Here is a 14,362-nt window from a genome sequence, read left to right as displayed (position 1 = left end):
ATTTAACTTTAAACTTCTAGTAAATCAAATTTCCACACATCCAATTGTATTAATATAACTTTTAGAAAGGCAAGCACAGGTGATATGTATGGGTACAAATAAATAAGTGATTATTGTATAGACTTCATCGTTGTTAAGACCGACCGTCATTCATAGCAAATTGTTGAGGCCCACATTTTCTTTCTCCAATATGGCAATGATACCTACCATCTAGTACCGTTTTCTATTGACATTTTCCCTGGAGTAATATTTAAGGATTGAAAATTAACGTTGCTTTATAAGTGCTTTAAAATACAGCTACGTCTCCTTCAGTATAGTGCTCCTAAAAATAGGTAGGGTGTTCGGCCGTTCGCTTTTTTAAATCTTTCATTTTAAATCGAGATCTAAAAAATATTAGACCTCCTTATCTATCGCATTGTTTTAACCATTTGGTTTTCGGTCGGCTAGCTGGAGGTTAGTTTCCAGCTTTGCGTTTCAAATTTAACCTCGATATATTTTGGACTTCAACATACAACAGCAAGTTAAATGATCATGTGCCATTTCACGCATTTAAAGTTAATCTTATGATATCTATTAGTAACAACAACGTGATCTTCACTGTTGGTTAACGTGAATAAGATGGTGTTTAGAGGAGACATGGTATGGGTGTTTTACACGTTCATAATTAGGTTTACCGTACACCGCTTTTAGACGTGTAAATCACGGGTTTTGGGCACCTGAGAATTGTTATGTACACGTGATACCCACGTAAATTGCACGTTACGAACACTAAATTACCTTACATTATTTTCACGTTAATTTTGAGTGCAAATATTGTTTTTATATTTAATAAAAACAACGTGATCTTCACTGTTGGTTAACGTGAATAAGACGGTGTTTAGAGGTGACATGGTATGGGTGTTTTACACGTTCATAATTAGGTTTACCGTACACCGCTTTTAGACGCGTAAATAACGGGTTTTGGGTACCCGAGAAACGTTGGGTACACGTGCTACCCACGTAAATTGCACGTTACGAACATTTAATTACCTTATATTATTTTCACGTGAATTTTGAGTGCAAATATTGTTTACATATTTAATAAAAACAACGTGATCTTCACTCTTCGTTAACGTGAATAAGACGGTGTTTAGAGGTGACATGGTATGGGTATTTTACACGTTCATAATTAGGTTTACCGTACACCGCTTTTAGACGTGTAAATCACGGGTTTTTGCTACCTGGGTTGAATACGTTTAGAATTTAAACGCGTTGGTGTTTCGAAATTAAGCGTCAAACCCAAAAGTTGACGTTTTAAACACGTTTTCTGAGAGGGAGGAGTTGAAAACCTAAACGTTGTTTTTTCTGTGTAGTTTTCTAATGGGTTCGGTCAAACTTAGAGCAAAATGTCCTAGAACCTGGCGCCTACAATATTTAATTACAAATTAACCAAACATAGGCCCCTAAAACAAGGAAAACGTTTCAAACTTGCAGTAATACGTACTAGCCCGCCCATCTTGTTTAGAAGAGATAAAAGTCTTTGGAAGATGTTAAAACACTGCAACACTTTCATTTAGCATCATTTTACCTACTCAAGCACACAGCAATCAATTTATTTCTACAAGATAAGATAAAGATTCGATAACATTGTAGCGAGAGGGGAAAAACGTGACGCTGCTCTTTATAACTACTAGCAAAGGCGCGGTTATAACAAAGACTAGTTTGCAGTGGCCCGCTGAAGCGCAAAAGGTAATATCGAAGTGCTGTATTTCTTCTAAATCAGAAGGCCAGGATGATGTCTTGTTTCACGTGTGGGACTATTTCCCTATTTTAAGGTTCATTGTTTAAGAGGCCCATATATCCTTAACTAATTAGTGTAGACCCCTTATTTTTTTACACTTCCCACTTAGTTGTATCTAGAAAAATGTCCTTTAATTTATAGCAGACTAATCAGAAACAACATATATAGGTCCCATTCATTAGAAACTAGACTATTCAACACTATTAGTTCACACTACAGTAATAGTATGTTTTACAGTGGACAATGCCTCTGATAACAAAGGTTAAGGAAGAAGCTTGACCAGAGAAGGCCACAATTAGAACTTAGATTCCGAACCGGAAATGGAATTAGTTGCCATGCTCACATGACCACCCTAAATGCCAGCCTTCTTGCAATAGTGAAGAAGAATGTGGTCCTGAAGACATTGTGATTTCAAACTTGGAATCAAGCATTGGCAATATTGTAGCTAAAGTAAAATGCAACAATAATTTTCCGGGTGTCCACTATTAGAATTGGTTTTTTGACATTTGACTATAGTGACGTGCACATGAGTTGTGCTTTAGGTTCCTTTGTATCTTTGATTTACCAATGTAGTGCGCTAATAGCATATCATATTCTCTGTCGGTTGTTTAAGTGCTATGTACCCCCATCTACCTAGCATATTAAGAGACTAACCTTTATCTCCGCGAATCGATTGCAGAAGATCATAACCTCTTAAAGTTCGGATATTCAAGTTATTCTAGGTTGTAGTCTTTAGTTTACAAAGTTGAGCTAGTGCTGGGATTAAATTACTTAAAGAGGCATAATCTGCTCAGTCTCTTTTTAATATATTTGTTATACACGTCTTAAACGGTGCCGGCTGGCCTGCATTGGGGCACGTGAGCCATGAGATCGACCCTGGAGATACTCCTTGATAAGCTTCCTCTTCATCTCTTCATTGAGGAGGAGGCCGTCATGGGGGCCTACAGGCTCTACAATAATGGCTGTTGGGTTCCCAAACTTTGGGATTACAGCCATACCAAGCTCTTTTGGGAGCATGCCGCACTTGAGCCGCCGCTGACGATGCGCTCTGACAAAACCGTTACCAGTTTTGATTTTACAAAGCCATTCAGCACCCACTTTCCCCAGTCAGTCCGAGTGGAGTAACCTGCTGCCTCTTGGTACCGGAGTTCTAAGACTGATTCCGGCGCTGGTACCGGTTACTACTACCCAACCACAAAGATCGGTTTTTCTGAGAGTCTGGACACCTATGCAAGTGTGTTCCAGGCGGGGATTGCCTCGATCTGTTATTGCGCGGACTATTCCGTCAATAAAGGTTATACCGGACGGACTGTAAGAATTTATTCTGACAGTCAGGCCGCCTTGGAAGGGCTGAACCAGTGTCAGAAAACTTCTCAACTGGTGCGCTGTTGCCTTGATCTGCTTGCGCGACTGCCAGCCCGCAAAAGGGTTCAGCTGTACTGGGTGCCGGTCACAGCGGTTATCATGGCCATGAGCAAGCCGATTGGTTTGGTAAAAAGGGGGCGGAGGCATGCTATGATTGCAGTGAAGCGTCGACAATGGATATTCACGGAGCTTTCGCAGGCATTGACGACTTGTATAGCGTCCATCCGAAAGATCTCGAAGGATAATCAAAGGCTCAGTGCTTCTCAAGTACTACAAGCATGAACAGCTTCCTCCTCTCACTGACAAACTCCAATGGTGGAAGGTATAAACCTGGTTAAGGTTAGTATTGTCGTGGAATAATATCATAACAAGCTGTACCATTACGGGTCAATAAAGAAGTTTACCCAACGGTTAGCAAAATGGCAAATGAATTTTTTTCACTGAAGGGTCGTCAGTTGCTTTTGAGGGACATTTTTCTGGTGACATTTATCGAATTCCAAAGAAGCGTTTTACTATGAGACCAGACAGAATTTCATATTTCACTTTTATATTTTTAATTAATACATTACTAATGTGAACAACCAACAATGTTTTTTCGAAATAAACATATATAAATTCACTGGATGTTTGCGCAATTACATTGTTAATAAGCAATGAAGAGCAACCAGAAAAGGAACTAACGAGGCATTGTCTGCACAATTGTGACTTCGAGGGACATGTACAAGTATCTTTACGTCTGTAATTGAGAATAGTACTTTACTCGTCCTTTATAACTTCAGATTCTAACCAAGAACAAGGACACAAAGTTCAAATATCATAAAGCTATGACTGTACTGTATACTTATTTAAACATGAGATGTTGAAACCAAGTTCATAATTGTTTAATACGAAAACGGACTTATCTCAATTATATTAATGCTGTGCAGTGTTTTAGTTTAAACGAACGCTATACATTAACTAGTTTTGATGTTCAGTTAAAAAAAATTACCACATTACGTAATATGTAAGCTTATCTATACATAATGTAACGTTTATCCGAATGGATACAGTTAATTGATATGGGCTTTCAACCTACAACCGCATAGGCCAACCTATAAAATAGAAGCTACTATATTTTATATATGGGTAAATTAACCGCGAATAATTTGTTGACATAAACGTGTATAACAAACGATAATGGATATCCGATTCCGAGCTCTAGTTAGAGGAATGACGAAAAATGAATTTCCACTAACGTATTCATCGTATTGTTATATTCGATCCGGAATTAATATTATAATTATTAGATCCCGTGAATAAGCTGAGATATTCTCTATGATATATTTTCTCACCGAAGTTCGGGGTAAATGCGGGGGAAGGATACCGACGAGTATCTATTATACACTCCAAGTGAGTGAGACCGAGTTGTTCAAATGTGTAAGGCGATGTGTGTATATTACCATTAAAATTAGTGGACTTACACATTGCGACAATTAATCTGTTGGGTAGGGTACCATTATACACCATGTCTCTGTACGTTTCGATAGTCCCCTGAGGTAGAGTTAAAAATTTGACCTCACTGCGGTTTAGGTTATAGACAGCTGGTCTATGTTCTAACGTTAACATGTGTCCGAGAACAAATCGGTTTTTAATTTCCATTTTTTAACATATAGACTACAATCCACAATTTCAATTTTATATTGATCGTTATAGGTCGAGGGTGTCATTAAAACAAACTCATCGGGGTTTCGATTAAATTTTAATCGAAGCGAAACCCCATATAATAGAGCTTTATTCATAGTGAACAGTTTATGGTAAATTGGACCAAAGACAGTTACAATTTTCGACGGAGATATAGTTTGCATTCTCCTTTTTAAACCATTCGAGGTGGTAGAGTTAAAAAGTTTGTCAATATCTAATATTTTCATGCGTATATAATCTAGTCGACATTTGAGTTCGTTTGCTTTCTCTATTGAAATTGAGATGATCTGTTATATACCATTTATAACTATACGTTGGTAAACCGCTACTCAAACTGACCTCATTCAAGGCTTCATCTAAATTAGAAAATAAAGCGGATAGACAATTGTTAATAGTAACCACTTTAGCATCGTTAGGAAGGTTATCGCCGTTGGCTTTAAGTACCTTAAAGCTTACTGATAATAAGGTATCGTCTAATTTTAGATAGTGATCGGCTGAACCATGAACGAAGGATTCTAACGGAACTCTGGCGGTAAATGATTTACTCAATGGTTTTATTAAAACGCATTCACTCGCGCCCAAACAATGATTTATAGCCGGTTCGGAAAAAAAAATCGAGCGAGCTCATAAGTAACGTGGTAGAACTAGCCATTTTTGTTTTCTAATCGAAGAAGTCCGGAAGACGTCTGGTTCTTTTTCTCTTATATTAGATGTGGTGCTACGACATTTTTTCTTTGATATACACCCTTCCCAGATTGAAGATTATTTAAAACATTCATCCTTGATTCATTCAATCGTTTAACAGCGGCTTCTTTCAAGTTAGCGCCTCCAGCCAAATCCCCTAACACATTCAAAAAAGCACGTAGCGCCTCATTTTTTAAAACTCGACCATTAGGTTTGTATATGGGTTTTAAAAATTAAAATAGTGATCGAAAAACCAAGCCAAACGAACCCCCGTGTTGATAATATGGTACGGAACTAAAATACGGTAAATCCCCTCCAGACTGGTTGTTATCGTTATGGTATCATGAAAAGTATATTATATAAGGATTGTCACTAGAATCCATTACCATTTTTATGTACCGAACACACTATGCGTCATTCACGAATTAAATAAGTTTATCGAAAGACAAGCCGTTTTTATATTCAAGAAGAAGGTTTTTTTCTTATGTGGAGTTTGAGAATGGTTTTTTCTTTTAAGAATTTTAGAAAGTCACCGTAACTTGTTTTAATATTGATTTGTATAGCTTCGAAAGTATTGCATTTTAAAGGATTATAATCCGGGAAATCGTAACTTTTCACTAAAACCTCCTCCCTTTCGAGATTTCGCGGGACGGGGACGGTTCGTAAAATAGGAGGCATTGTCGAAGCGTATAAGCTTTCTTCGACTAGAGGTGAGTAAATTAGGAAATTTTAAATACCGGATCGTACATCGTGTACCCGGTTTGATCGAATTAGACCTTCGAGTTTCACGTTAATCTGATCCAAACTGAAACCTAAAATGTACGCCAAATTACGGCGTGATTCGGGGAATTTTATAGAAACGGGTTCGTGAGTAGCTATCTGTGTTTTCCAATCATATGATTTAGATATAGTTACTTTATTTCTAAATTCACGGGGAATTACCTAGATTATGGAGTTATAAATCTCTTCTATACTAACATAGTAGCCGGGTGTGATATTGAGTTCAATAGATTAGTCTATGTGGGAAATTTTCTGCGTTTCGCAAATTAATGACGTTTCGGAGTTTATAACTACCGCCAGTTCCATGTCCTCAACATGTGGTAATTCATCAGACCTAACTATCCCGCGAAACACGACCCAATTCTCATTATCCACTTTACACTTAAACCGTAATAATTTAGTTAATTCAGGACTAAATTTAACCAAAACCCATTTGAAATTTCAATTTCAGCGTACATTTTCATTATAGTTTTAATCTCTTTAGAATTCGAATTCGTCGTAAATCTTTTACTTTCAAAAAGTCTAAAATTGAATCGTCCATCTGAATTACTGCAGCCGAGATTGTGAAGCCATTCCTCTAAAATTCTGTATAATTCATAACCCCCCGCGGACCGTTTACCTTACCCAAATTTTTCCCAGACGTATGTTGAGGATTTTTCAATAAATTTTTCAGATGAAACTAAGTGAAAATGGGTACAGTCATTTGCGACATTTTCATAATGCAAATGCATTATCAACTCTTTCAACCCATATTCATAGTTCCCGTGTAAATGTATTTCTTTTGGTAATAAATTCTTAAACTTACTAATAGAATGTCTTCGAGGCTTCTGATGAAAAAGGCAATACCGCAGCCAGCGTGAGTGGAGAGCTGGCAGCAAACATTGCTGGAATTAATTTAGAGCCATCCTTTCCAGATGGCTCAGATATAGACCCCGGTACAGACGACTTCTTGAAGGACTCTGCTGGCGGTGGCGAAGGAGATACCGGTCCTGGATTGGGCCTCCAAGCTGCAGCCAAGTAGTAGCTAGGGCCGTCTCTCTTTCTATGTCGGAGGTTTGCCTTAGAGGGCCTGAATGTGGCCCTCATTCAGGAACCTTGGATTCATAATGGTAAAATCCTTGGTTTAAAGAATAAAGGGAACATCTTTTATGACTTTACCTCACCCAACCCCAGGGTGTGTGTTCTGACTTGGAAGGGTCTCGATAACCTTGCGCTTCCGAACTACTTCACTAGGGATACTGCTGTGATTAAGGTAATGCCCTCCTCTTTTGGAGAGGCAACTGGCCTTATCATAGCGTCTGCTTACTTTGTCCATGATGCCACGGACTCCCCCCACCACAGGAGGATGCCACTCTTGTCGACCACTGTGAGCGGCCAGGGGACAGGCTCATTCTCGGCTGTGATGACAATGCTCATCATGTCACGTGCGGTAGCAGTGACTGCAACAAACGTGGTGATGAACTGCTTGAATATCTGGTCGGTACGAACTTGCATATTCTCAACAGGCACAATAAACCAACCTTCGTTACTTCTAAAAGAAAAGAGGTCATTGATGTCACCCTTGCCACAGGCAATATCAGTCTGTCGGTATCTAACTGGCATGTGTCTAATGAACCGTACTCTCTCAGACCATGGCGCATCTGCATCTCAGTCGCGGTCAAGTCAACTTCGGTTAAGACGGAACTGCGTAACCCCCGTCGGACCAATTGGTCCGGCTACAGGGAGAAACTTTGCCTCCTACTCAGAGGTAATGCTCCTAAGCTTACCTCGGTGCTGGAATTTGATTTGGCAGTTGATCCTAGGACTGTTCACGAGCCGAGCTGAGCGACTTTTTAAAAGCTCGGCTCGGCTCGAGTCAAAAAAACGAGTCGAGCCGAGCTGGGTCTTGGCTCGGCTCTAGCTCGGTTCGGCTCGAAAATGATCGAGCCGAGCCGAGCTGGCTCGATTAATATATAAATGTTTAAAAAAACTGCTACTACGAACGTCAACCTTGAGAACGACTATGAATGCCATCCCATGTTTAGAAATGTAGTGGTTCAGTAAAACCAGCTCTTTGAAATATGCTCAAGATTAGAGACGAGAGATTTTTACCACGATTTATTTCATGTAAAATTACAACGGAACGCTATTGGTGGAGAGAATAAAGACTAAAAGGAAAGCACTATATCAGTGACTAAGCTCGCGAGCCGGCTCGCGAGTCGTAGTGGCTCGATGCCTGTCGGCTCGGCTCGGCTCGACCATAAAAAAGCTCGCTCGTTAATTAATCGACCCGCAAAAGTGGCGGCTCGGCTCGGCTCGCTCGTCACGAGCCCGAGCTGGCTCGAGCTCGTGAACAGTCCTAGTTCATCCCATGCGACAAGCCATTATCAATTCCTACCACCATAACTGTCCAACAAAGCCTGCCAGCCGGCCAAGGCTCGTTCCTTGGTGGAATATGGAACTTGGCAAGCTTCGCAAGGTCACTCGTAAACTCTTTAACAGAGCCAAGATGACTGGGGACTGGAATATTTATAGACATACCCTTAACAAGTACAATAAAGCCATCCGGAAAGCCGAGAGGAACTCCTGGAGGGACTTTTGCGGTAGCATCTCTGATGCCCCCGCTACTGCCAAGATCATGAAGATCCTGGCTCATGATAACACTCACCAGCTCAGCACCATCAAGGTGGCAGAAGGTGAGTTTACCAAGTCAGGGACTGATACCCTAAAAAATATGCTTAAGGTACACTTTCCGGACTCCAAGGTTTTTGGCCCCACATGCACCGATGCTCTCCCCGTGCACTTTCGGAGAGCACACAGGGCGGACTGGGGCAATAAGATAGTTACAGTGGGCTGTTAAATCGTTTCAGCCCTATAAGTCCCCTGGCCCGGATGGCGTCTTTCCTGCCCTCTTTCAGGAAGGCATAGACACCATTGGCCCCTATCTGTGCAGAATATTTGGGGGCTTGCATTGCTCTGGCGCATATTCCGGACATCTGGAACCGATCGAAGGTTATCTTTATTCCCAAGCCTTTGAAGACGAGCTACCTTGAGGCTAAGGCATTTAGACCTAGGCATATATGTCTTACCTCTTTCTTCCTAAAGACTTTAGAGAAATTGGTGTATAGGTATTTACGGGCCGACGTCCTTTCCCACACTCCGCTGTCCACTGTTCAGTTTGCCTATCAGAAAGGCAATTCTACAGCGACGGCGCTTTATGGCATTTTGAACTGCCTTGATAGGGCGATTGCGACATTTCTTATTTATTATTTAATTTTATTTAGAATATTTATTAAGATATTGAATCGGTTGTCTAGGGTTTTTATAATTTTGATTATTAAATGTCAGCATTGGTATATTAAAAATAAGGGAACATGACTCGGGGAATTAAACTTGGAAACAACGTGTTTATTCAAATAATAAAAACAGGAAATTGTAATGATAGCCTCGTATGAGGTTTAACATAATAACTTATAATATTAATGGTTCAAAAACAGTTCGTATTAAGTTTAGGCTGGTTAAGCCCTGAAGATTTCAAAGTTTTTGTCACTCACGGTTATTTACGCGTGTTGGTTGTCCTTGTTCTTTTGTTGTTCGCACGCGTGGAGAGACCTCGCCGATGCTATCTTATTAACCCCAAAAAACCCGTAACTCTCTTTATTGATTTTATACCTTACTACACTGTTAAAAAAAAGGTATTTTGAAGGTACTACAAAATACCTCCGCGCCCTTTATAGAACCCATGAACGTATTCTATTAGTTGTCTCACAGTGCGGGTATTAAATGATTTCGAAAAAAGTATTTTGGGAAAATAAGGTATGTAATGAAACCCTTTACAGTTTCTGCGCTTCTGGTGGTATGTTATCGTACCCTGGAAGTAGAAAAGAACTTAACAGATTACTTTAGAGGGATTTTTAAGCTCCGGCGTGCTAATTATAACTAACACTACTAAAGTAAAATACATGCTATAATACTTCTAGCCCAAATTCTCTAACACTGACTGTTTACTTCACCATTAGCACTGGTAATGGCAGCGTAGAAGAAATCTCTATTGGAATATTATAAATAAACATAAAGAATAGGTACGGTAGGGTAGAATAGGGTAGTGGTTTTCAACCCAAGATTTAAATTTCAATCTCAAGTTTTCTAGCTAGTGGTTTTTCTTGAATAATTAGTTATATATAATTATTATTAATTATTTTCTTTGACAGTTATATACACTAGCATACGTTACATCATTTAAAGGCAATATAATTATGATATAAGGCATACATAATAAATATAAAGGTTTGAATCCGAGCTTACGCCTTCAGTCGCCATTCAGAAAATATCCATGTATAATTGACCCTGAATCCTTTACACTATGACAGTGTCACACCTTCCTTAACAAGGGGAAGCAAAATTTAGTAACGGGAAATCTAGATGGTTGATCCCTTGCTTACTATGCGAACTCTCACGATCCCGCAAGCCTACGGCGCAGACACTAAAAAGCGAGATGGAAGGCAAAATTTTACCGTCGTCTCGTAAGCCCACAACACAGACACTAAAAGTTGAGATGGAAAAAAAAATTGACACTCGTGTCTTTTACATCGAAATGGTGTATTGCTTACCTTGCCTGAAAATGATTCAAGCCCGGGGTAATTAACGAAACGTTTACCAGTTTCAAATGTGCCGCAAATATTTTTGATGGCGCGAAAGCATAATTTAGCCCTGTTTGTGGGTTTTATTTGACACCTAATTCGGTAGCACAAAATACCTTTAAAAGTATATTTTCGAACCTTTTAGGGTGTTAGCAGGTACCCCTTTCGCTAATAAGGAGTACCTTTCAAAATTTTAAAGTTCTATTCTGACCTTTGTTGAGGTTTAAATTATACCCATTACGGTATCACAAAATACCTTGTCGTCCTCAAAAATACCATCTTTAAGAGGTATTTTAGAGTACCTTTACACATCGGTATTTTGTAGTACCTTTACACATCGGTATTTTGTAGTACCTTTACACATCGGTATTTTGTAGTACCTTTACACATCGGTATTTTGTAGTACCTTTACACATCGGTATTTTGTAGTACCTTTACACATCGGTATTTTGTAGTACCTTTACACATCGGTATTTTGTAGTACCTTTATAGGTACGTCTGGGGATGCAACGAAAAATACCTTTAAAGGTACTAGACAGTACGGTTATTTTTTACAGCGAGGGATAGGACATTTGATTTTCAATTTCGAGTGGTGGTATGAGAATTAAGTTTAAACCCTAACTTTTCTAACTACCCATGGCATGGACTGGTTCCCTACAAAGGATACTTAACTTAACAATGCTTCCTGCTACAATAACAGGGCTGCCACGGGTCAGGGAAAACCTGAAAAAGTCAGCGATTTTAATAATGGGCCGAAAAGGTCAGGTAAAAGTCAGCGAATTTTAGAAGTTTCATCAAACTCAGGGAATTTGATTTTAGTGGGTAAAATTTCTGGGGATAAGTCTTTGTTGAAGAGTAATGAAAGTTTCTCCTCATGCTCTCTTAACACAGAAAACTCCAGAGCAATCCTTAAAAATGTCTACCATATTAACATCTAATCTCTTTTTACTACCAAGGGCTTTAGTTAGACGATTTGCAAAGCGTGACAGAAATATTGAGAGTAAACGTGTTTGTGAGGAAGCATTGGCCCACCCTAAGAAATTTTGGAGTTTCGTTAATGGGAACATTAAGAATAAGACGCATCTTATCTCCCTCAAGATTAATAACGAAATGATTACTGACACAGACATACTTGCCACTAATTTCGGCGATCATTTCTCACGTATTTCAATTGATAGCACGCCTTCCCATGATCGTTACACTTATGATTCGTCCAATACTGAACATCACCCGTTGTCCTCAATTACTTTCACGCAACATGACATCTACAAAGCAATCTTAAAGCTGCCCAATAAGTCGTCTACAGGAACAGATAGGATACCGGCTTTTATTATTAAGGGTTGCGGCGACATTTTACTGCCAATACTTGCTCATATCTATAACTTATCGATAAGTAAACAGGTCTTTCCCACTATTTGGAAACAAGCGGTGGTTTCCCCCATTTATAAATCGGGCTCTGCATGCGACGTTAAAAATTATCGTCCAATTTCCCTTTTATGCACCCTTGCTAAATTATTTGACATGCTCGTACATGCTAAACTGCAAGAGTGGTTTAGTGCATTTCCTTTTGAAAGTCAACATGGCTTTGTGCCGGGTAGGAGTGTGGACACGAATCATGCTGTGTTCATGAATTACGTGGCCCCATTGGTGGAAAATCGTGGCCCGGTCGACGTCATCTATCTCGACCTGGCTAAGGCTTTCGACCGTGTTTCGCATCCTTATCTGCTGGATAAGATGCGAATCTTGGGGGTAGGCAGTGAACTTATTGGGTGGTTTCGCTCATACTTAAGTGATCGTACAAACATGATTAAATGTAATGGTGCCTTAAGCTCTTTTACTTACCCTATAACATGCGGTGTACCACAGGGTTCATCCTTGGGCCCTTTATTGTTCAACATATATATATACGATCTACAATATTCAGTTAAATCCTCCATGCTAATCGCGTTCGCGGATGACCATAAAATCTGTAAATCTATTAACTCTCGCGAAGATTGCACTAAACTCCAAAGTGATTTGCACTCTATTGCTTCATGGTGTGACGCCAATAACTTGCCAATTAACCCTACCAAATCGACTCAGGTAACCTTCACGAGGAGAGTGGGCAGAGAAATCTGCAATACATACACCATTGCAAATACAACTATCCCCCAGAAATTTCAGGTAAATGATCTAGGCGTTATTTTTGATCGTGCCTTGCTTTTTCGCGAGCAAGTGACGATTACAGTTAATCGCTGTCGCCGAACTCTAGGCGTGTCCTTAAAACTATGTCGGTCTCTAAGATCGTTAAAACATTTTAAACTGCTCTACCTCAGTCTAGTACGATCGCGACTTGTTTACGGTTCATTGGCATGGAGTGGCTGTAGTTCCTATTTACGACAAAGAATAGAATCGGTTCAACGGAAATTTATATTATACGCCCATACGTTCTTCTTGCGAAATCTCACTTATGATTATCAATTGTTACTAATTAGTCTTGGCCTTCCATCTTTAGCCCACTTACTTGAAATAACTGATATTAAATTTCTTTCTAAATTAATTAGTAATAAGATTAAATTAAGCGACTTAGTCGCAAAACTTAACTTTTTAATTCCCAATTCTCTCCGTCATACCGTGACATTTTATGTACCTATGAAAGTTCTTAATCCAATTAATCGCATTCAGAATACGTATAATAAATATTCCCGTACAATAGATATATTTTCAGTACCGATCAAAAATATTCGTTAGTACATTGTTAATCTCTCTCTCATGTATATAACTACAAAAGCATTTTCTGTAAATATTGTATTGTTAATTTATGATGTCTGTCTATATTCTCGTGAACTACATGTTTAGTTTTTTATATAGACATTAAAAATCTATTTCATTTCATTTCATTTTTTATTCTTGGTGGCATGTTTCCGATAAGCCTTGGTCAACCACATAAAAATGGCGGCTATATTAATCTATCTCGCGTATGGGTGCGCTCTTGAAATTTATGACGTAGTCAGTATGATAATTTCATTGGCTGAAACACCGGCATCACGCCGAACACGACCGAAAAAACAGAACGCAACTTACGCCCGGCCGAACGGTAATTCCGGGGGGCTCGGCGTAAACATTTTTTGGTCGAGCCCCTTTCTGCCGGATTTCCGTCGTGTTTTCCGTCGAGTGGTAGTCTAGCTTAATATCAAGCTCCAGAAATTAGTGGAGACTTTTATTTTAACATTTTGATATTTCTTAATATAGTTTTCTGGCTATATTATCCGCCCTTCAAATTCTGATAGTACATGGAAAACGTGATGTGTAACCTTAACTCTTTTAAAGTAATGCGCTTTAGTACTTTATTTTTTTAGAAATACCTGAAATATTGTTGAAAATATTTTCAAAATTTAACATACTTCAAAATAAAAAATATTTTTCAACTTAAGAAACATATTCAAAATTCTAATAAATATTTAACGTACTGTAA

This window comes from Phalangium opilio, unplaced genomic scaffold, assembly GCF_054372755.1.
Source record: "Phalangium opilio isolate 3A_F unplaced genomic scaffold, DU_Popi_V2 ptg000073l_1, whole genome shotgun sequence".
In the NCBI taxonomy this organism is placed as follows: Eukaryota; Metazoa; Arthropoda; class Arachnida; order Opiliones; family Phalangiidae; genus Phalangium; species Phalangium opilio.
Note: the sequence above shows the minus strand (reverse complement) of the source record.